Source organism: Staurois parvus, unplaced genomic scaffold (genome assembly GCF_062004578.1).
Source record: "Staurois parvus isolate SC_StPar_1 unplaced genomic scaffold, SC_StPar_1.0 ptg000350l, whole genome shotgun sequence".
Lineage (NCBI taxonomy): Eukaryota > Metazoa > Chordata > Amphibia > Anura > Ranidae > Staurois > Staurois parvus.
The window spans coordinates 1,266,450-1,291,281 of NW_028318146.1; the positions used below are offsets into that span (position 1 = coordinate 1,266,450).

At 44.3% G+C, this 24,832-nt stretch overlaps 2 protein-coding genes across 2 annotated transcripts in view; one reads left to right on the plus strand and one right to left on the minus strand.

The window, feature by feature from the left end:
- Nucleotides 1–24,414, minus strand: part of ARHGAP1 (Rho GTPase activating protein 1) — a 108,716-nt gene extending 84,302 nt beyond the window's left edge. The window contains exon 1 of the mRNA XM_089684570.1: nt 24,226–24,414. The gene's annotated coding sequence lies outside the window, so the exon portion shown is untranslated. The remainder of the gene's footprint in view (nt 1–24,225) is intronic.
- Nucleotides 24,415–24,653: 239 nt separating this feature from the next.
- ZNF408 (zinc finger protein 408) overlaps nt 24,654–24,832 on the plus strand; it is a 28,189-nt gene continuing 28,010 nt past the window's right edge. Inside the window, exon 1 of the mRNA XM_089684571.1 lies at nt 24,654–24,724. The gene's annotated coding sequence lies outside the window, so the exon portion shown is untranslated. The remainder of the gene's footprint in view (nt 24,725–24,832) is intronic.

Below are 24,832 nucleotides of genomic sequence, written 5' to 3' on the forward strand. Positions count from 1 at the left end.
CTCAAGATGAGATCCAAAGAGCTGTCACTATCAGTGAAGCAAGCCATCATTAGGCTGAAAAAACAAAACAAACCCATCAGAGAGATAGCAAAAACATTAGGTGTGGCTAAAACAACTGTTTGGAACATTCTTAAAAAGAAGGAACGCACCGGTGAGCTCAGCAACACCAAAAAACCCGGAAGACCACGGGAAACAACTGTGGTGGATGACCAAAGAATTCTTTCCCTGGTGAAGAAAACACCCTTCACAACAGTTGGTCAGATCAAGAACACTCTCCGGGAGGTAGGTGTATGTGTGTCAAAGTCAACAATCAAGAGAAGACTTCACCAGAGTGAATACAGAGGGTTCACCACAAGATGTAAACCATTGGTGAGCCTCAAAAACAGGAAGGCCAGATTAGAGTTTGCCAAACGACATCTAAAAAAGCCTTCACAGTTCTGGAACAACATCCTATGGACAGATGAGACCAAGATCAACTTGTACCACAGTGATGGGAAGAGAAGAGTATGGAGAAGGAAAGGAACTGCTCATGATCCTAAGCATACCACCTCATCAGTGAAGCATGGTGGTGGTAGTGTCATGGCGTGGGCATGTATGGCTGCCAATGGAACTGCTTCTCTTGTATTTATTGATGATGTGACTGCTGACAAAAGCAGCAGGATAAATTGTGAAGTGTTTCGGGAATATTATCTGCTCATATTCAGCCAAATGCTTCACAACTCATTGGACGCCGCTTCACAGTGCAGATGGACAATGACCCAAAGCATACTGCAAAAGCAACCAAAGAGTTTTTTAAGGGAAAGAAGTGGAATGTTATGCAATGGCCAAGTCAATCACCTGACCTGAATCCGATTGAGCATGCATTTCACTTGCTGAAGACAAAACTGAAGGGAAAATGCCCCAAGAACAAGCAGGAACTGAAGACAGTTGCAGTAGAGGCCTGGCAGAGCATCACCAGGGATGAAACCCAGCGTCTGGTGATGTCTATGCGTTCCAGACTTCAGGCTGTAATTGACTGCAAAGGATTTGCAACCAAGTATTAAAAAGTGAAAGTTTGATTTATGATTATTATTCTGTCCCATTACTTTTGGTCCCTTAACAAGTGGGAGGCACATATGCAAATTGTTGTAATTCCTACACCGTTCACCTGATTTGGATGTAAATACCCTCAAATTAAAGCTGACAGTCTGCAGTTAAAACACATCTTGTTCGTTTCATTTCAAATCCATTGTGGTGGTGTATAGAGCCAAAAATGTTAGAATTGTGTCGATGTCCCAATATTTATGGACCTGACTGTATGTAAAGCGCTGTGTAAACCGATGGTGTTATAAAAGTACCTGAAATAAATAAATAATAAAATAAACAAAAAAAATTTAAAAAACACAGGAGCCATGGGCTAAACACATGCATGTTGTACGGTGACTGCTTCTCTTGGGAAATGGGAGTAGGCGCCTCCTAGGAATCTTTTACCGGACCGACCTGTTTCTTTTCATCCCCCCTCTCTTTTCTTACTTTCTACTCTAATTCCTTGATATCAGCCTCTGGTACTGAGAAGGATATCTCAGAGAACTGTTAAAGGTAAAAAAAAAAAAAGTTTCCTGCTGCAAGGTAATATAAGGTGACAGCGTGCCACTGTAGGACTTTATTCTAAGGTAAGTCTTTCATAATGTGGTATGGTGCCATGCATACTAGCAGCAAATTATGAAAGGAGCGGCACAGGTACGCTATTCTTTCAGATGTATGGTCACCGGCTGCTGCTCCGTAGAACATCTCCAATACGGCGGTGTTTATGACAGGGGTCTCAAAACTGCAGCCCCTTGGGGCACTATTCCTCCCATGGACACAAATGATGGGGCACTATTCCTCCCACTGATACCAACGATGGGGCACTATTCCTCCCACTGATACCAACGATGGGGCACTATTCCTCCCACTGATACCAACGATGGGGCACTATTCCTCCCACTGATACCAACGATGGGGCACTATTCCTCCCACTGATACCAACGATGGGGCACTATTCCTCCCACTGATACCAACGATGGGGCACTATTCCTCCCACTGACACCAACGATGGGGCACTATTCCTCCCACTGACACCAATGATGAAGCACTATTCTTCCCACTGATACCAATGATGGGGCACTATTCCTCCCACTGATACCAACGATGGGGCACCACTCTTCCTCCTACTGACTACCAACCCTGAGGCCGTGTTTATGTTCACTAATGCTGGACGTTTTTACCCCCACTGGCCACAATCTGGCCCTCCTAAAGTCTGAAGGACAGTAAACTGGCCTTTTGTTTGAAAAGTTTGGAGAACCCTGGTTTATGAGATATTAATTTTACCTACAGGTGAGCTTTAGTATAAACATATCTGTAGGTAAAAGTGACTTTACTACCACGTTAATGGGTTGTTGGGAAAGGATGTGAGTAGGCTGCGATAGAACATGTCTGCAGGTCTGAAGGAGGCCCAGTGGGGTCTATCAACTAGTCAGGAGACTTAAACATTTGTTCTGTTGGAGTTTGTTTTGACTGTGGTTATTACCCCTGCAAGGAAACCTTTTGTTTTAGCCTGTGTTCTGCTGCAACACTGACCATAAACACGGGCAGGAAATCCTTAAACCCACTTGATGTTAGGATACCTCTCTGCAAGCTCTCCATCTGATGCCGAAACCCACAAAATAGATACACACAAATCACAATTACATTGCATCGAGTTTATATAGCGCCAAAGGGTTTGCTCAGCACTGTACAATAGAGGGGGGGGGGGGCAATACATGAAACAGTACAGCAACAACAAACAGCACACGAGGGGTTAGAGGGCCCTACTCTTTCCAGCTTACAATCTAGGAGATAGGGATTTATATAAATGTGGCAGGGAGCGCTATACAATTTGAAGTTTTCAGCACAGGCACTGGGGGCAGCTTCTATTGAACATTGTAAGATTAGTTTACAAAGCTTTTCATGAAGAGTTCACATCAGATGACAGAGAACTACATTATAACGGAAGTCTTACCATCAGGGGCAGACTGACCATTTGGAAACTTGGGCACTGCCCGAGGGCCCGGGGTCAGTAGGGGGCCCCATGAGATGCCCCTGGTACCTTTTTCATAGGCTTTTTTGAGTTTGGGGAAGGACACAGGGGCCCCATGATCCCCTATTGCCCAGGGGCCCCATGAGTTGTCAGTCCGCCCCTGCTTACCATGCACCTGTGCCCAGACTATGGATATTATAGTTTTTACATATTTTTAACAAGTAAAAGAGCTTTAAACCAAGCCCTCATTGGACTCTTTAAAGCAGTAGTAAAGTCCTCATAGAAAACGAAAAAAAAAAAAAAAAAAAAGAAGGTCCCCCTGCAGGTCTAAGCTATAGTGTACTAGTAAATTATGACAGACTTACCTACAGAGCCCTCCAGTGCTGCACTGTCACGGCTTCCCAGAGCTTCCATCTTCACCTGATCTTCCTTTCTGGGTTCAGAATCTATGTCTGCTTCAATGGCCGGGCAGCGGTGACGTCAACCCCACGAATGTGCAGAGGAATCACAATGCATGCAGAGCAGGCCATAAATGTGTGGCTCAGATTCAATTACCTCCTGACAGGCAGGCGGGAGATTTATGACAGAAGAGACCTTTAGGGTCTCTTCTGCCATAAAAACCCTGCCTGTCAGTGAATTTTTCATTGCCTCGGTAAACCGTTTATCTTCCTGTACTGTGAAGAAATCAATCCTATAAGATCACAACCTTTCACACTGATGCACCAATCAGGTTCACCTGTCAGTTTCTCAGGCAAACCCGATTGGACCATCCATAGCCCTCTATGGACCGGTGGGTGTCTGTTGACAACTGCCGGCATCCAAAAACAGACGGATGGGGATCCATTCTCCATCCGTCTGGTGAATTGGATCAGAAAACAGTCACATGGATCCGACCGCCCATAAAAAACAGCAGGCTGTGTCTGGTTCCACTCTGCAGTACCGGAGCAGACACAGACCTGTCATCCGCTTACACAGCAGGAGATCAGTGGCGAGATCCCTCACCAGCAAGCGGATCTGCTGACAGGCCTTACCCGTCTGAAAGGGGCATTAGAAGTCAGGTGTTAATGGGGTTCTAAGCTCACAGCATCTGTATTTGTTTACATCTGAAAGCTGCCATGTTTCGGTTGCCAAAGAAAATAAGGGGAGAGGAGCGGAGAGTTCTGTGCTTGTTTTGTGAACTTGAATGAAGATGTGAAGATGAATTTCACCACAATGCCATTACATACAGATGAAAGCCTATATTCACAAAATTTGTAGCGGCTGACTTAATTTTTGGTAGGGGGGCCGGAACTCCTCTTTAAATATCAACTGAAACTTGGCGAAAAAGGGCAGTTATACGAATCAGTCAGGCTCTGCACGTTGTGTTGACAGGGAACGTGTTGAGAAAGCAGAGTTGATGATTTATAATGTTTTTTTCTACTACTTTATTGTCCAATCAGCAGGTAAGGAGTCAAAACCACTACACACCCCAACTATTAAGCAGAATGTGGTGTCACCCTCCTGCCTGTCCTGTCTGCCAGAGCTGTATGACTCACAAAAGTGGAAAGACAGGATTACAAATCTTTTGGCAGATATATGTAAGTCAAATGTGTACTTCGTGGTCGGCCTGGGTTCAGCTAAAAGTCAGCATATTAATTACTGATCCTGTGAAACGGAGTGTGAACCCGGTAATGACACCCTTATGACACAACCTATTCCTGTTGAAGTACACAGCACCGCAGTCTACGACACAGGAGAAAGCTCGGCTACAATGGTAATAAAATCTCTGTGTTACCAAGTGCCAGAGTGCAATCAAGATGCAGCAACAAAGGAAAGCTGGGAGAAATAAAATCTCTCCAGACATGAAAGTGGAAGAAAAACAGTTAAGTTCAGAGCATGGCATAAATGGCTGGTGTCATAAGTGATCACATGTGCAGCACCATGGCAACTGCACATCAAACACAGTAAGATGGCAGCTTCCATGGCTGTAAAGAATAGGAGGGTTTAGTTCTGCTAAATTCCTAACAATGAAATAGTTTCATTTGTTTCCTTTTAGTCTGTTAAATACACTTTCTGTTCAGTCCAGAAATCTTGCAAGCAGATAACGGTCTGTGGGGTCAATTCACTATGAAATAAATACTGCGTGCATTTCTGAGTTTAACCACTTCCTGTCCGGACACTTTTACCCCCTTCCTGTCCAGGCCAATTTTCAGCTTTCAGCGCTATCACACTTTGAATGACAATTGCGCGGTCATGCAACACTGAACCCATATGAATTTTTTACCATTTTTTTGCGACAGATAAAGCTTTATTTTGGTGGTATTTATTCATCGCTGGGATTTTTATTTTTTTTGCTATGTAAATGAAAAAGTCCAAAAATTTTGAAAAGTGTTTTTCTTATAAAATTTTGCAAATAAATAATCTTTCATCATAAATCTTGACCAAAATGTATTCAATTATATTTTCAGTAAAAAAAAAAAATAAGCCAAATTAGTTTATAACCAAAAATTATAATTTTAAACATTTTTTTTTAATTTTTATTTTATTTTTTTATATTATTATGTTTTGTTTGTTTTTTTACATACTGTCACCCTAGCAGTACAGTGTCACCATGGTGACACTGTACTACTTGTGGGGGGTGATGAAGATTTTTTTTTTTTTGACAGTGATTGCTTTTACACCCATATAGGATGTAAAAGCAATAATTTCTCTTTCTCTCTGTCTGCATTCTTGCAGCCACTGAGAAATACTGAGTGAGCTGTGATTGGTCACACCTTGTCACATGGTTTAAGGCTGTTGTGAATAGCCTTGTACCATGTGATCTCCGTGATCATTCACAGATTTCACACGTAGTAAGCAATGATGTCACAAGTGACATCTTGCTTACTACTTTGCATGTGATCACTGATTGGCCAATCAGTGATCACATGATCGGGACCTTGTACAGAGGTCCCGTCCGACGATCGGTGTTTCACTGTGGGCACCGGATCGCGGTGCTGCGCGCTCCCAGGGAGCGCGCACAGCTAGAAAAGGCGGGTGCCGTTTATGAACGGCAACTCGCCCCTGGAGTGCCACCGTCCTGCCGTTTATAAACAGCAGGTGGACGGCAATTGGTTAAAAAAAAAAAAAACCTTGTGCACTAATTGTCTCAGAAGCAGTCAAATTAAAAAAATGTGTTATTTGCCGAATGCGTTAAATATTTCTATTTTGGGATATTGACCACATACAATTAGTTATTTTTGGTGATTTTTTTGCCTTTTCTTTTTACATGCTAACACTGCGCCAGAGGCAGAAATAAATGCACACTGCTGTTGAGGGATCCTTAGGATATGATAGGATACGAGTTGTACTGGTGATGCTGACCATACTGGTTCTGAGTATCTTATATGTGTGTACTGCGATTTTCCACAATCTCTGTATATGACAAAAAAGTTTTTTGTTTTTTGGTTTATATGGCCTATAACCTCATTTATTGTATTTTTTTTTTTTGTTGTTGTTTGGAATGTTCATATGACATTCGGCTTGGCGTTTGCCGGTGCTGACATATTGTTGTTCCACGTCATTGTTATGTTTCTTGTTCGTTGCTACGTTGTTTGACTTGCAAAAATACCTCAATAAAAACTACTTGATTTAAAAAAATAAATAAATGCAAACAGAAATATTATGAAACTGTAAAAAAAAAATTCTAGTGTGCTTCTACTCACAGAACCACCTCCTTCTGGTGAAATGTTAGAATTTATTTTCATTCCTGAGCTCCGGACAGAACATTTCCACACTGATACTTTGTATACGTTCGACTTGCTTGCCAGTACAGAGTTCCCTTCATTGTTATTTTGTACATTGCCAAAATACAGACTGCCTGCTGGCAGGTGATACAGAATGTGTGCATTCTTTAGCCCTATGCGACTTGACACTTCAACGTCGCATGACAAGTTGGACCCAATTAGCTGCAAAGGAACCCTTCAAGTTGCAGCGACTTTATAAAATGTCTTTGCAACTTCATTGCGACTAGTACTGACATCTGTTAAATGAAGTCGAACAGATGTCAGCAAGCCGCATATGAAATTGCATTGATGGTCACGCAGAAGTAGCACAACTTCAAAGCTGCACAGCTGTGAACCAGGGCTTAGGGAACTGACTTCAATGACATTGTTTACCTCACAATCGATATTTTATTTTGATGAAATGACCCTTTGATCTCATGCGATTTTGACCCTCAAATCGCATGTGGAATCCTTTAGAAAATTGACCCCTGTATCTGCTGACTGCCTTCAGGTAGCATTGTTCACTGCTTTCACTTGGGACTACAGAACCCCCCCCCCCCCCCACACACACACACACACACACACACACACACACTTTTATTCAGGCAGCCAGCATTAGCAGCCCCTATACTTCAGGACAGTGTTACTATAAAAAGGGAAAGTCACTTTAAATACACCACCAGCAGGCTTTAGCTCAACTTCAAGTTTGTAAAAAGCATTCCCAGCTCTTGCTAGGAACAACAGAACCCCTCCATGTTATGAAGAAGAGAAGCAAGGGTGATAGTCTGTAGTCCCAACACCTTTCCTGCCCATGTGGCAACGCTTGTCCTCCAGGAATACAGGGTGGGTGTTGTCACCCACATCTGTCCTAGGCTGGCAAGTCCTGTACTCATGCGACAAATGCTGTACTGCACAGGAGCCATGCTGGCTGCTGAAATACAAGCTAAAGCCAGTAAGAACAAAGCCTGAAAAGTAACGGAGAAGCATGATACAGGTAGAGTCAGTCATCTAAAGCAGGGGTCTCCAAACTTTCCAAGCAAGGGGCCAGTTTACTGACCTTTAGGCTTTAGGAGGGCCAGACGGTGTCCAGTGGAAGAAGCAAATGCCCTGATACAGTGCCCCATCATTGTTTTAATGGGACGAATCATATACCATTGTTGATATCAATGAGATGTATAGTGCCCCATTGATGGTGTCAGTAGGAGGAATGGCACCCATCATTGGTGTCAGCTGGTGGAATAGTTCTCCAAGAGCCAGATAACTGCAAGCAAAGGGCCACATCTTGCCCCAGGGCCGCAGTTTGGAGAACACTGATCTAAAGTATCATTCATGCATGACATAAAAAAGACTGCTGAGTATGGGAGAAGTGCAAGACCTTCCACTAATAACAGGTTCGCTGATCAATCCCTTGTACTATGTACAATGACCCAGGAAGGCTGCATTATAATTAGCTGCTGATGTAGGGAGCCAAAAAAAAACAAACAAACTGATGAAGGCAACATACATCGTGAAGACAAGAGAATCATAAATACTACAAACCCAACAAACCACAAAGCTGCATACAACATGCCAGGAAAGGAAGCACTTTGATGTCAATTCTGTCACATAGCAGACAGACAGATAACCAACTGCCTTTGTACCGTGAAAAGGAAGAACGACATCAGAGTGACGCTTTCCTTTCCTCCACATCCTACAAATCATGATGGTACAATGGACACCTTGAGGTGAAGATGGTACAATGGACACCTTGAGGTGAAGATGGTGCAAGGGACACCTTGAGGTGAAGATGGTGCAAGGGACACCTTGAGGTGAAGATGGTGCAAGGGACACCTTGAGGTGAAGATGGTGCAAGGGACACCTTGAGGTGAAGATGGTGCAAGGGACACCTTGAGGTGAAGATGGTGCAAGGGACACCTTGAGGTGAAGATGGTGCAAGGGACACCTTGAGGTGAAGATGGTGCAAGGGACACCTTCTGTGGTACAAGGGACACCTTGAGGTGAAGATGGTGCAAGGGACGCCTTCTGTGGTACAAGGGACACCTTGAGGTGAAGATGGCGCAAGGGACGCCTTCTGTGGTACAAGGGACACCTTGAGGTGAAGATGGCGCAAGGGACGCCTTCTGTGGTACAAGGGACACCTTGAGGTGAAGATGGCGCAAGGGACGCCTTCTGTGGTACAAGGGACACCTTGAGGTGAAGATGGCGCAAGGGACGCCTTCTGTGGTACAAGGGACACCTTGAGGTGAAGATGGCGCAAGGGACGCCATTTGTGGTACAAGGCACACCTTGAGGTGAAGATGGCGCAAGGGACGCCTTTTGTGGTACAAGGGACACCTTGAGGTGAAGATGGCGCACGGGACACCTTCTGTGGTACAAGGGACACCTTGAGGTGAAGATGGCGCAAGGGACACCTTCTGTGGTACAAGGGACACCTTGAGGTGAAGATGGTGCAAGGGACACCTTCTGTGGTACAAGGGACACCTTGAGGTGAAGATGGTGCAAGGGACACCTTCTGTGGTACAAGGGACACCTTGAGGTGAACATTGGTGCAAAGGACACCTTCTGTGGTACAAGGGACACCTTGAGGTGAAGATGGTACAAGGGACACCTTCTGTGGTACAAGGGACACCTTGAGGTGAAGATGGTACAAGGGACATCTTCTGTGGTACAAGGGACACCTTGGGGTGAAGATGGAACAAGGGACACCTTGAGGTGAAGATGGTACAAGGGACATCTTCTGTGGTACAATGGACACCTTGAGGTGAAGATGGTACAAGGGACATCTTCTGTGGTACAATGGACACCTTGAGGTGAAGATGGTACAAGGGACATCTTCTGTGGTACAATGGACACCTTGAGGTGAAGATGGTACAAGGGACATCTTCTGTGGTACAATGGACACCTTGAGGTGAAGATGGTACAAGGGACACCTTGAGGAGATGTTTTAACCATTTGACCTCCGGAAGGTTTTATCACCTTCATTACCAGGGCATTTTTTTGCAGTTCAGCACTGTGCTACTTTAACTGGCAATTGCTCGGTCATGCAACGCTGTACACAAAATTAAATCTATATCATTTTTTGTCACACAAATAAAGCTTTCTTTTGGTGCCATTAGATCACCACTGGGTTTTGCAATATATAAACGAAAATAACCCCAACAATTTTGGAACCCCCCAAATTTTCTACTTTGGTCTAAACATATCCAATAAAAAAAATAAAATAAAATAAAATTCCTTCATAAATTTTGGCCAAAATGTTTTTTGCTACATGTCTTTAGTTAAAAAAAAAAATCAATAGGTGTATATTAATTGATTTGTGTGAAAGATAAAAAGTCTGCAAACTATGGTATTATACTGGAATTTACGCAGCTATGACACTATGCTGGTAATAACGGTGATCAGCGACTTAAAGTGGGACTGTGATAGGGTGGCGGGCTAGCTAACTGACTGGGAGGTACAATGATTGACATCAATAGTGACACCAAAACAGTGATCAGTGCCAATACCGTACACTGTCACAGTACTAATGACACTAGCTGGGAAGGGATTAAAATCTAAGGGCAATCAAACGGTTAACTGTGTGCCTAACAATGTGTAATATGTGCTGTTTTTACTTTAATTCAATTAAAAATAATCAAAACAATTAATTAAAAAGCAAAAAAAGTTTAACTGCTTAAAAAGTACTAGCTGGAGTTTTGCTTTAACCCCCCATTGGGGAGATTTTCCTTCACTTTCTGTCCCATAGCCACAACAGGAAAAGAGAGGAAATCCCTCCAAAGTGAGGAAATCCCTGGTTGTCACCAGAATTAGTATCCCCCATTGGAAGAGTCCCCCTCTATTTCTGTTCTGGTGACAACTTAAAATTTGTGATTTCTTTTACTCTTGGTGAGAACGGTAAACAGGACAAATAGTGGAGAGGAATCTCCCTAATGAGGACACAGACAGCAATAAAAGCCTGACAGCTGTTCTAATCCCTCTCAAGACCATCTAAATTTGCTGACTCCAACACTGCAGGGTGACAATGCTGATGTCCAAGAGCGGCACTTTTGCTTCTCCACAGAGTGAAGCCACAGTAAATCAGGAGTGTGTTACTAACCGGATCACCAGATGAAAGTAAAAAAACAAACAAAAAGGAAAAAAAAAAAAAAAAAAAATGCAGCCACCACACATTAAGTCCTCATGCACACGGGACGTGTTTTTTACAGCGGCTGTTTTTGGCTTTTGACGTTTTTTTTCCTACAGCCAGTAAACTCCCCAGCATGTCATCCTATGTGTCCATCCACACATACACTGTAATCAACGTTTTTTTGGCTGGGACATTTTTTGGCTGGGAAAAAAAAAAAACCAGGACTAGTGGGTTTCTAGAGGAGTTTTTTTAACTGTAAAATGCGGCAAAACGTGGTTAAATCGCAGCAAACCAGCGTTTTTGGACTTTTTTTCACTAAAAAAAAATGTTTTTCTTTGGTAAAAAAAAGCCTCTAAAAAACGCAAAGGTGAAAAAACGTGGCTACACGCTAATACAAAAACGCTGAAAAACTCACGTTTTTAAATGTGACTTTACACAGCTAACGTTACCAGCGTTATTAAAACGCCCCGTGTGCATGGAGCCTTAACGATTGGTAAGCTGCAATATAGTAAATGTTTGTTTAAAAATGCTTTCAGAAAGTCAAATGAAAAGCTTAACAATAGACCTACTTTGAAATATTGCCTCCCCGTTGCTCCGCATACATTTTTGCATACATTGCAATGCAAATACTTTGTGCTGTTGATGGCAGCAGGTGACATCACTGGTTTACCACAGTCAGCCCCATTGTCAGCTCTCCACATTACACAGAGTTGTGCCTTGGAGAAAAAAAAGACCTTTATGCTGGGTTTATGCTAAAATGTATATGGGGCAATGTGGAGCCGTGGGGACGGAGCATTTTAAAAAGTACAAGTTCACCTTTTCAGAAAAAATTGAAAAATTGTGAAATAGCATTGTACACCCCTTCCCCCACCCCCTGGTCCCGTCCCCCCCCCCATACTTACCTGTGTGGGTGATGAGCTGTCAGTGCCCATGCAGGGGTCCGGGGATTTCATATCCTCACTCCTCTCCCTTCTCTGTGCAGGGCTGCTACTCTGGCTACATGGCCACTCACAGCTCATCACCCACAGAGGTAAGTACAGTGGGGACCAGGAGGAGAGCAGAGGGGGTAGAGTATACCGTGTTAGTTCAACCTTTCATTTTTCCGGTAAAGGTGAATTATACTTTAACATAGGTTCACACTTGCTAAAAATACTAACACAAACCAAAGCGCCTATATAGCTAAACCGCATTTTTTTTTTTACACGTTTAACATGCGCTAAAAGTCGCACCCCACACGCCCTCCAAGAGATGTTTTTTTCCCACCTCACTTTATATTTGATTAACGCATCTCAAACATGTTGTAAACTGTGAATATGAATATGCTAATACCAATATTCCCAAAAGGATATATCACACAAATATATATATAAAAAAAAAAAAAAAGAATAGGAAGTACAATTAAAATAAATATATTATAAAAAGTCACTCTGTGCCAACTTCAATCATCGATCTTCATATTCAGCCTTTCAATGGCTCACACAGAAACCTCAACATAAAAAGAAAAATCACATAGTGCATTATCTTAAATAAAATATAAATAAAACAGATGTGATAAACGCAAACAACCAGGCGTGATCACAAATAGTGAAAAAAGTGAAAGTGTCAAAACAGTGCCAGTGAATCAATCGAGTGAAAAATATGCATCCAAAAACAACCTGTGAAACACTGTGTCCACATCTATGGTGTAAGGAGTGAATACCCTTACCAAAAATATGTAAATAATACGTGGAGGAACCAGGGAACTCTGAGAGGTTTGGATATTCTGATAAAGGCTATTTTAAAGAGGAATCATGATGTAAGAATATTCAATAAAGTATTTTAAATTGTATACGCGGGTTTACACTACGATTTATTCTATATATGGCGGCATCGGTGGGTTGGTGGAGATTGTTGATTATACTTGAAAGCTGCTATATCTGGATGACATCTTGATCTGATCCATGAGGCTGTGATGATCCTTTGGTTGAAGCAGAATTTGTGTTAATACCCTCGCCGGGAGGTGTACAGGCATATTATTTACATATTTTTGGTAAGGGTATTTTTCACTCGATTGATTCACTGGCACTGTTTTGACACTTTCACTTTTTTCACTATTTGTGATCACACGTGGTTGTTTGCGTTTATCACATCGGTTTTATTTATATTTTATTTAAGATAATGCACTATGTGATTTTTCTTTTTATGTTGAGGTTTCTTTGTGAGCCACTGAAAGGCTGAATATGAAGATTATGATTGAAGTGGGCACAGAGTGACTTTTTAGAATATTATATTTATTTTATTTGTACTTCCTATTCTTTTTTTGGACATTTTTTTTTATATATTTGTGTGATATATGCTTTTGGGAATATTGGTATTATCATATTCACATTCACAGTTTTTTTACACTTTTTGGGGGAAAGTGTATCTTTATGCTATTTATAGCCTTATTGTATTGAATGATTTAAGGGATACCGTAAAATTCACATATATTATGTTGTAAACGATACAGGCGCATTACCATAGACTTGAAATAGGAGTTCAAAAGCTTCAACTCCTCCCAGACTCGACATGCAGCTTCATTTTTGCTGCACAGTGACACAAAGTCATGCAAACGTTACATGTTTTTAAAACGTTAACAGCTCTGTCCACATCGTTCATTGCAGGCTGCTTTACTAGCCATTAGAGCAGCTGCAAAGATGCGCCTCAAGTGCCTGTGTGAACAGGGCCTTAGTGTAGCCTTTTCTTCTTCGTTAATTTCCCTGGCAGGGTCACTTTAAACCCATGGGGGGGCTTTTCTCAATGTTGCATATCCTTTCTACTTGCATTTACAAATAACCAATACAATATTCTGAAGGATTAATAAAAAGTTTTGTGTAAATCAAATGACTTCGACAAATGGCAGTAAAGTAGTACATTTATTTCTTCAGATCTCTACACCAAAAACTTAAAGCGGAGTTCCACTCATGCTGTCAAAAAATAAAAGTCAGCAGCTTCAAAAACTGTAGCTGCTGACTTTAAAAAAACAGCCACTTACCTGTCCCTCGGTCCCGTGGTGTGTCCCCCCAGCCCATTTCACTGGCCGTCCTGTATTCCAGGAGGCCGGCATCTTCAGTGTGGGCACCTGGCAGTGACAGCTTGCGGCTTCACAGCCGGGTACCCACTGCGTATGTGCGAGTAGTGCTGCACTTCATGAATGGTCCTGTAGTCTTCTGGGACCTTTCATGTGTCCCAAAAGACTACAGGGAGGGAGGACACCTTCCGCTTCCGAGCGCCTAGGCAATCCGACTGGAAGTGGGAGCGGGTACCTGGCAAATTCGGGTACCTGCCCCCCAAAGGTGCCAATCCTTAACGGGGAGCAGTCCTTAAAGCGGAACTTCCTTTTTTGGGTGGAGCTCCGCTTTAAGGCCTGGTTCACACCAATGCAGTAAGCGTTTTGTCCGTTCTGCAGTGCGTTTTGCATTTTTTCTTTTACAATGAATTTTATTATAGACAGCACAACAACAAAAACAGTCAGAGACAAGCTCATTGACACAAAAAAATTTAAAGGTGTACAATTCTGTTGATGAAGGACATAACAAATGCACTAAAATATTAACACGGATAGAAACGGAGTACAAAAACACAATCTATAAAAGGATGGAATGAAACCCTATAAATTGCGCTAACAGCAAACAAGTAGTGACCAATGAGCTAGCGGGCAAAGGCCAAGGATAGTCACTAAAGTTGCATACAGATGATAGGAAAAGCTGAGCATGGAGTCTCACATCGGAACTCTACACCAAGGACTCTCAAGAAAGTCCGACTGGGGTATAAAACATTACAGGCACGATTCTCTAGGGGAAACACAATCAGCGCATGTAACATAAAAACTGACAGAAACAAAAGAAAGAAAAGGGAAAGAAAAGAGAAAAGAGGAGAAACAAGAATAGTAAATTAAATAAAGTAAAGTTAAGTTAAGTAAAATAGTAAATAGTAAAGGGCGCCAGGAGAGTCTTATAACGACAGGAGGGTCTGGTCAAATCTAGACAGCTGAGCCACATCAATCCAGGGACGCCAGATCTGCAGGAACTTAGTATGGGTGTCTACGTTTTGCATTTTTTCATGCGTGTTTTTGATATCTTTTGACGCGTTTTGCATTTTTCTGGGCCAACTTGTTGCTGGGCAAGTTAAAAACATGTCAAAAAAGCACAAAAAAAAAAATGCACTTTCTGCAGCAAGGCTTTGTGTTTTAAAAAGTCCTGTCCTCTCCAAAAATGCAGTGGCTCAAAAAAGCATAGATGTAAACATAACCCATAGGAAACCATGTTAAATGGACTGTAGTACATTTCTGCAAAAAGCCCTAAAACAAAATTGTATCGGTTGTGAACCAGGCCTAAAAACGGGAACATTTGAGCAGAAATGGGAAAGGAGGAATTTATTCCAAAAGAGGGCCGGTCCCTCCAAATGACAGCTTGAGAGGTATGACACGGGGCGGTGTAGACACGCCAGGTAAACAAGGAATGAATGGGACTCTTGAAAGACAGAGTCAGCAATGACGGCCTCACATGGAACAGAGGAAAGGCAGCAGTTTGAAGGGCACAGGGCAACCATAATTAACATCACTGACATTTCTTCCTACACTTGGCCATACACTAGTAGATTTGTGAATGAACGTTTGTACAAACATTTGCACACAAATTCTTATCTGTAAATTTGATTAATTGATGACTGCCATGTGAAAGGATTTAAAAAAAAAAAAATAAATTTGCTTTTAACATTCAATTTTACAGAGAATGGACTTTCCTAAAAGAAAACCACATTCACTTCTAGAAATTCATGCGAATGCAGGGGCGGACTGAAAACTTATGGGGCCCCCAGGCAATAGGGGATCATGGGGCCCCTGTGTCCTTGCCCAAACTCAAAAAAGCCCATGAAAAAAGGTACCAGGGGCATCTCATGGGGCCCCCTACTGACCCCGGGCCCTCGGGCAGTGCCTGAGTTTCCAAATGGTCAGTCCGCCCCTGTGCGAATGAGAAAAAATTCCATCAAGCTCCATGCATTTTTCTCATCACTATGGCTGAAAATATATGTTGAGTTAATGATTAGAAAATTAAACAAATGTTCTTAAAAAGAAAACATTTTCAAATGTAATTCTTCTAGTGTATGCCCAGCTTTAGGGCTAGAGATGAGGGTGCTCCGAACTCATCTGTATCCGAACATAGAGGTTACCTGATTTTCTAGGCCAATCAGTGGCAGGCCTGGTCAGTCACTATCCCACGGCAGACATAAACAAAGTGGCGGGATGTCCATGAGTCCATATAATGGCACTGATGTCACCAGCATCCCGGCACTTTGTTTACATGTGCTGCCCTGTGGTGGATTCATGTTCGGAGGACACCCAGACTCATCTCTACTTCGGGTCATTTGATACAATCGGTTTTGTAGCAGCAATTCCTCACACCTACAAAGTCAAAACTTCTTTTCTGAATAGTGAGGGTCATAACCCGTCAGTTATTTTTTCCCCATCTGGGTCCCATTGGGGAGATTCCTCTTCACTTCCTGTCCCATATCAAATCCCTCCAAAGTGAGGAAATCCCTAGTGTTCACCAGAACTAGTGTCCCCATTGGAAGATTCCCCCTCTATTCCTGTTCTGGTGACAACCCAAAATCCGGGATATTTTTTCACTCTCAGTGATAATGGCAAACAGGACAAATTGAGAGGGTGAATCCCCTTAGGCTAGGTTCCCACCTATGCCATTTACGTTTGATCTGTTTGTGCAGTGCTTTCTGAGGTGCGTTTTGGCACATGCGTATTTGATGAGTTTTGTGGGGGGGGGGTTTTCAACTTGTTGCTGGGCAGAATAAAAAGCAAAACGTGTCAAAAATGCATCAAAAAACGCACTACATGTACTTTTTTCCACTGAAGTATATAGAACCAAAAACACATTTTGCGTTTAAAAAAAAGTCACTGACCCTTTTCAATAAAAGCACCGGGTGAAAACACGGAGATGTGAACCTGTCCCATAGGAAATCATGTTAAATGGACTTAAAATATAAAAGATGCGGCGCTATATCACAAGTATTTAAGCAAAAAACGTCCAAGATATCAATGTATAGTGATTAGGTGACTAATGTGATCCCAAACATTATGTCACAGAGTAACATGCAGTGAAAAAACAGTCTTAGTGACAATTTCTCTCCTTCAAAGTGCTTCTTCCATGCGGTGAACGTGAGAAGGGTAAGGCTGTGCACTCACCAGATGCACAGTGTAACTGCGCATTTAGAGAGAAGTGATCTCTACTAGATCCACTGGTAGCTCCTAAAGGTCAGGTCAAGCCAGATATTCCTCCACCCGCTGGATGTTGCTGATAATCCACGGTCTCTCTCTTAGGTGGCTCTATAGGTGATATGTGACTCACCAAGGGCCACAAAGAAAGGAGACCAATAGCGTCATACCGTTTAAAAGATACATTTTATTTCCTATACAGTATAACATAGGTGAGGAATCCAAAAAAAAAAAAAAAAAAAAAACACTGACCATGAGGTGAATTAAAAGATGGCCGCCGGGACCTCCATAGTGCCGGCGGCAGAGAGATAATGACGCTGTAGCTCCTACCCTGTTTTTGTAAGGTTTTTTGGTATCCTTTCTCATGCTGTGGCTGCTTTACTTTCCATAGCGCTCACAACTTCTTTTATACATGTTAAATGGACTGCTGTACGTTTCTGCAAAACGCAGCGGAAAACACATAGGTGTGAACCTACACTTAGTGGGGACACAGACAGCAGTAAAAACCGACAGGTGCTCTAATCCATCTCCACTCTACCCAAAAAAATAAAAATGTTGCCTTTAGTTATACCCTAATGCAAGCAATAAACTGGGATTTATAGCTAGAGGTGTAAATGGCTGTAGTTACTGGCACTTCCATAGGAAGCAATCTGACTCTGCTATTATTATACAGTATTTATAAAGCGCCAATAGTTCGCTCAGCGCTGTACATTACAAAGGGGGACAGAACATGTATGAGTTTAACTATTGTTACATCATTGAGTTGACGCAGTTTGCTACAACTTGCTGTTTCAGAGCCCATCCACATGAAAGAGATGCTCTGTGGCATGTTTATGTGAGTTTTTTTGGTAAAGGTGAACCTTGCCTTTAAGAATAAAAACTCTCATTGGTGTGTGTTGCTGCAGCTCACAGGTGTGCCATTTGTAACTAACCCCCCCAGTCACATCAAAGCCGATATTGAAATCGTGCGACTTACAGTGAAGTTGCACAATTTCAAAGTCGGATGACTTACCGATTTGAGGTGCGATTTGAAAGACATATGACACAGATGTCTATGCAAATCGCACCAAAACTAGTACATGCACTACTTTAGAAATCGGTGCGGCTAAGTCAGAACCGCACGATATGACCGCTCTGCGACTTGGCACACAATATGCAAATCACATGCCAAGGCGCACCCAATGTGACCGGGGGGGGGGGGTAAGCCAACACAACACAATTCTTGCTAACATGCTCACACTCCATCTCTGTGTGACTGAGCTACAGATCGCTGAATACGTAATGAATCAGGAACTTCATAACGTTTCAAATCTGATTTAATCCATCACTATGGTTTCCTTTATGAGAAATCACTTAAAGTGGAGCTCCACCCAAAAGGGAAAGTTCTGCTTTAAGGACTGCTCCCCGCTCCCCATTAAGGATTGGCACCTTTGGGGGGCAGGTACCCGAATTTGACAGGTACCCGCTCCCACTTCCGGTCGGATCGCCTAGGCGATCGGAAGCAGCAGTTGTCCTTCCTCCCTCCCTGTAGTCTTCTGACATACGTGACAGGTCCCAGAAGGCTACAGGACCGATCATGAAGTGCAGCGCTACTCGCACATGTGCAGTGGGTACCCGGCTGTGAAGCTGCAAGCTGTCACAGCCGGGTGTCCACATTGAAGATGCCGGCCTCCTGGAATACAGGACGGCCAGTGAAACAGGCTGCGGGGGACACACCATGGGACCAAGGGACAGGTAAGTGGCTGTTTTTTTTAAAAGTCAGCATCTACAGTTTTTGTAGCTGCTGACTTATTTTTTGACAGGGTGAGTGGAACTCCGCTTCAAGGTCCATTCACTTGAATGTTTCGATCAGGTCCACCTGACTGTTTTTCAGGCAGACCTGATCAGACCCTCCATTCTCCTCCATGTAGTGGAGGGTGTAAAGAGATATGTGTCCATTTACACCTGCTGACATCCAAACCGATCCACCAAAAAAAAACAAAAAACAAAAAAAAAAAAAACAATGGTGATCCATTCCTCTTCTGTCCAGCAGATCAGATAGCAGTCGAGTATAAACGGACAGGCGGTCTGTTTATATCAAACCGCCCATAGAGGAGAGCGGACCGTATCCTCTCTGCATAAGCAGAGCAGACACAGACCTGTCATCAGTCTGCTCAGCGAGGAGCAGCAGACAGATTCCCCACTGAGCAAGCGGAATGCAGGCGGAGTCTGCCCCATAGGCAAGGGGCCTTATCGCTGCAAATAAATCGTTCACCCGACATGATCTTTCACCCTCATTCACACTTGAGCGATTTTTCCTGAAGCATGACAACATGAAGAATCTCTTTATAATCAATGGTGCCCATTCACACCTGAGCGTAGCCTGAAATAGTACATACATTTTTGGGGGGGCAGAATCACCAGTTTTTGGATCCATAGACATCAAATAGAGTGCCTGAAAATGCGCAACCTGAGAGTTTTCACGCATTTTCGCACCTAACCACTGGTCTGGCAGACACAAGGATAATGGCAACATATGATGGCCCACATGATACCGCTTTCCATTGGTCAAAACAAAAAGGCCTTGAGCACATGGGTATTCAGAGGCTTAAAGGAGAAGTTCACTTTTGAAAACAGGTTACATGTTCTACCTGTTTTTAGGGTGGAACATGTAACATATTCCCGATGCTGCAGCCGCAGCCCGCTGCCCCCCTCCCTGTGACAGAAGTATGAGGAGAAGCTCCCCGTACTAGCTGTCACTTTTTAAAAACAGCGCAACTGTGCGAGGCTCCGCCCACACAGCCGCATCATTGGTTCACAGTGTTCTGTAAATTAATGAACTAAGTCTGGACAGCCTTTGCAGCTGTCAGCTTGTAGTTGTCAATGAACGACCACGACGTTCCAGAGCACCATGGTAGTTCATCGAACTGTCTCGGTCAGTCTATTTGCTTGCATGTACATCCCGACGGCGAGCAGATCTACTGACAGGTCTGAAGGAGTCCTGATCTACTGATCGCTGGTGCAATGCTTTACAGGCTTCTGCAGACAAAAATGATAAAAGGACATATTTTTACCTGCAAAAAAAAAAAATGTGTATTTATTATTTTTGGGTTAAAAGTGAACTTATCTTTTAAAAATATAACCTGATGGTTTTCCTCACCCAGGGAGCTGCAGGTAGCACATGTAGTGGGCAATAGAAGTGAATGGCTATATGTAGCAGGTAAAGGCGGAGACTCCATTTATTTCAGGTACTTATATAGCGCCATCAATTTACACAGCACTTTACATATATGTTGTACATTCACATCATTCCCTAACCCTCAAGGGGCGTACAATCTAAGGTCCCTAACTTACATTCATACATACACATACTAGGGCCAATTTAGACAGGAGCCAATTAACCTACCAGCCTTTGGAGTGTGGGAGGAAACCGGAGTACCCAGAGGAAACCCACACAGGCACAAGGAGAACATGCAAACTCCAGGCAGGAGGTGCCGTGGTTGGGATTCAAACCAATGACCCTATTACTACCAGGCAAAAGTGGTAATCATTTAGCCACATGGCTCCTTTCACACTGAATGTTGCCAGGATTGCAAAGGCACAGGGAGAACATGTACAGTCACAGGGAGAACATGTACAGTCACAGGGAGAACATGCAAACTTGAGGCAGGTGGTGCCGTGGTTGGGATTCGAACCAATGACCCTAGTACTGCCAGGCGGAAGTGCTAACCATTTAGCCACTGTGCTGCGCCACACAGCTCCTTTCACACTTAACGTTGCCAGAATGCACAGGGAGAACATGCAAACTCCAGGCAGGTGGTGCCGTGGTTGGGATTTGAACCAACAACCCTAGTACTGCCAGGCAGAAGTGCTAACCATTTAGCCCCTGTGCTGCCCCAGACGGCTCATTTCACACTGAACGTTGCCAGAATGCACAGGCACAGGGAGAACATGCAAACTCCAGGCAGGTGGTGCCGTGGTTGGGATTCGAACCAACGACCCTAGTACTGCCAGGCGGAAGTGCTAACCATTTGCCACCGTGCTGCCCCACACGGCTCCTTTCACACTGAATGTTGTCGGAATGCACATTTTCTGCGTTTTCGTATGTAGGTTAGCCCGTTCACTTGCTGGACACGTCAGAAATATGTCCATAAAGCTCCAGCAACCTTTTTGGGTGTAGAGCTTCGTGCGTTGCTTTGCCGCATGCATCTGCTGGCCACGTTTGGGGTGCCATTAAGAATGAGGAAGAATGAGACTCGCGGTTTTCACGCATCCCTGGAAAATATAGATGTCAATGAAGCCGAATGCTTTCTTGCCTTAGTGTAAACACGCACATATGACATGTTCCCCTGAATGTGGAAATTCTGCAACTGGGGGAATATGTTACATGTATCAGCATTGAAGTTCCATTCACACCTGCCTGTTCCCAGGACCATGTACAGAAACGTGTGAAAAATGTGCATTAGGCTGCTTTCACACGTTCTTCTTCTGCTTTTGCATAAAAAAAAAAAAAAAAGGTAGAAGAAAAACACGTGACATTGTATTCCTATGGAACTGATCTGCTGCGAGTCCACTGCATTTATACAGGCTCGGTTCATATCTATGCAGGTGGCTGTGGGAATCGCAGTTGTTCCCGCAAACTGCAGCCACCCGCAGTGCAAACGTGCTGCTGTGAGAAAATACGTGGGAATGCCATTTATTCTGAATGGCACCCCCACACACATGTAAAAACGCAGCACGTTTGCAGCCGCAGAAACCGCAGGGAAGTCGTACGATCAAAACGACCATGTGATTTCCCTGCGGGCCGCATTCTGAAAAAAGGTGCCAGCACCTTTTTCTGCAGGAAACGCAGGCACGGCAGCAAATTCAAATGAACGGGTCGCTGTGCCCGAGCAAACACAGCACGTGCATAGGTGTGAACAGAGAAAAGAATCCTGCTCTCTGCATTTTTTGAAGCAGGTTTGGTGTGGTATAAAAACAAACAAAAAACAATACAAACAAAACGTAACTGTACCCATCCAAACCATACTCTCCGCTCCTCGCATGACCTCCTGCTCTCTAGCTCCCTTGTCTCCTCCTCCCATGCTCGTCTCCAGGACTTCCCCAGAGCTTCCCCCATCCTCTGGAACTCTCTACCCCAATTTATCAGACTATTACTACTACTCTGCTCACTTTTAGGCGATCTCTGAAAACCTCTCTCTTCAGGGAAGCCTATCCCGCCCTCAGCTAATACTGGAATCTTCTACTCCTTCTACCAGTCCGTCCCCCACAGTTACTACCTTTTGTGCCACCAGCCCCTCCCTCTTAGATTGTAAGCTCCCAGGAACAGGCCCTCCTAACCCTCTTGTATTGAACTGTATTGTTGCTGTAATGTCTCCCGTTATTTTGTAAAGCGCTGAGCAAACTGTTGGCGCTATATAAATCCTGTATAATAATAATAAAAAAAAAAAAGGAACTTCCCCATTGAAATGCATTGAACACACATCAAAAACGCACCCGCGTTGAGCTTTTGATGCAGCTTTTGAGTCACATGTCCTGTAAAAAACGCACTGCAAAAAAGCATAGGCATTTGTCACTGCATTTTTGCTGTGGATCGGGGTGAAATCTCAAACGCAGCTAACAGACGTGCATTTTGTCACAAAACACATACATCAAAAAATGCAAAACCCAAAAGGCGCAGAAGCTTCTTTCGCAATGTTGTCACAAGTAAGGCAGTCCATTCAGGCGCACAGGCTGTCATATTATTATACAGTATTTATAAAGCGCCAATAGTTCGCTCAGCGCTGTACATTACAAAGGGGGACAGAACATGTGACAGAACAATACCAATACAATGTGATACATGAGGGGATCGAGGGCTCTGCTCTTTCGAGCTTACAATCTAGGAGGGAGGGGATGGTGGCACAGGAGGAGAAAGCTGTGGGGGATGGGGTGGTAGGAAGAGTGGAGGAGGTTGGCAAGTTAGCAGGGGGTGGGGTAGGCTTCCCTGAAGAGATGGGTTTTCAGGGTGCGCCTAAAGGAGAGTAGGTGATAATCTGATGGGTTGGGGCAGGGAGTTCCAGAGGATGGATGACACCCTGGAGAAGTCCTGGAGGTGGGCATGGGAGGAGGAGACCAGGGAACTAGAGAGAAGAAGGTCATCAAACACAAAACAAAGCGAAAAACCTGTGGGAGGCAACACGCGTCCCCGCTACGCCTGGTGTGAATGAGGCCCAGGGGCGGACTGACAACTCATGGGGCCCCCGGGCAATAGGGGATCATGGGGCCCCTGTGTCCTTGCCCAAACAAGTCAAAAAAGCCTATGAAAAAGGTACCAGGGGCATCTCATGGGGCCCCCTACTGACCCCGGGCCCTCGGGCAGTGCCAAGTTTCCAAATGGTCAGTCCGCCAATGATGAGGCCTTACCGCCGTGTGCAGCCATCCACTTCCATGGTCGGCTGTAAGGCCCTGTTCGGAGCAACACGTTATTCGCGCATTTTTTGGAGCGGCACCATTCATTTGAACGGACCTCCCTCCGCTCCAAAAAAAACCGCTTACGTACCAGATTTCAGCATTGCACCAAAGGCGTTTTGCACCATGTGACGAAACGCGTAACTGCACGCCGCTTATGAAATAATGGCTCCCGCAAGCATGGCGTACGTTTCCACAAACGCACATTTCTGCTGCACCCAGGGCCTAAGTGCCACCAGAGAAACGTCACAAACTGACGCCAAGACATATTTTTAGGCCTGAGGGGTCCGTGTGCACGAGGGGTCCGTGTGCATGAGTACAAACACGCAATACGCCTCACACACACGGAAATAAAAGAACGCTTCAAAATCACCTGAATATACTCATGTGTGAATGGGGGGCTAAGGAGTCAGGCTCGGCGGTGACAGGTTCTCTTTACCATGAGGTAAAACAGGTCAGGAGCCCTCCTTAACCCAAAGCAAGATCACTGGTTGCTATGGGCAACAGCTCCCCTGTTGCTCCAGGCAACCTCAGCAGAGCGGTCCCTCAGGTAACGCGCTGACAGGTGTGCCAGTCAATCGCTATAGCGGGGGGAACCCCCTTTGCTGCAGGTCATGTGACTGCTGACGTCACCGCCGCTTCTCACCTTTGCCCGCGGCGGCGGCTCCCGGCTAGATGCTGTACGTGTATGAGCCCCAGCCGCCCTCTCGCCTCAACTCCTCCAGTCCTCCCCTAGCCACTGTCAGATATCCGGCTTCTGGGCGGAAAGGAAAAACCAGGTCGCCATAACAACCAGCCCCGCCTCCCGTCAATGGTCTTCCCTGCGGAGAAGGGCGGAGTCACCTCAAGTCACGAGGTTCGGCAGCAGCCCTGATTGGGCGTTCTGGGGAGTGCCGCTTCCGGCCCTTTTCTCTTTATTCCTTCATAGTTAATAAAAGCGACGTGTCTGAGGCTGGCAATGGAATCCTATCATACGAAACAGTCAATAAAGTGCATCCTTTATACATATGTTCGTGTGTGTCTGGGTGTGGGGGCGGAACCTTGTTGTAAATAATTGTTTCCGGGAGGCTGCATTCCTGGAAGGACCATTACCGGTGCACCTAAAGAAGCCGAATGTTTACTTCCGGTGGTGGAGCTGGAGGCAGGTTTGTAGGCATGGAGTGACAGGGCGGTGAGCTGACAGTGCACAGGGGAGTGACAGGGAGGTGAGCTGTCAGTGCACAGGGGGGTGACGGGGGAGGTGAGCTGTCAGT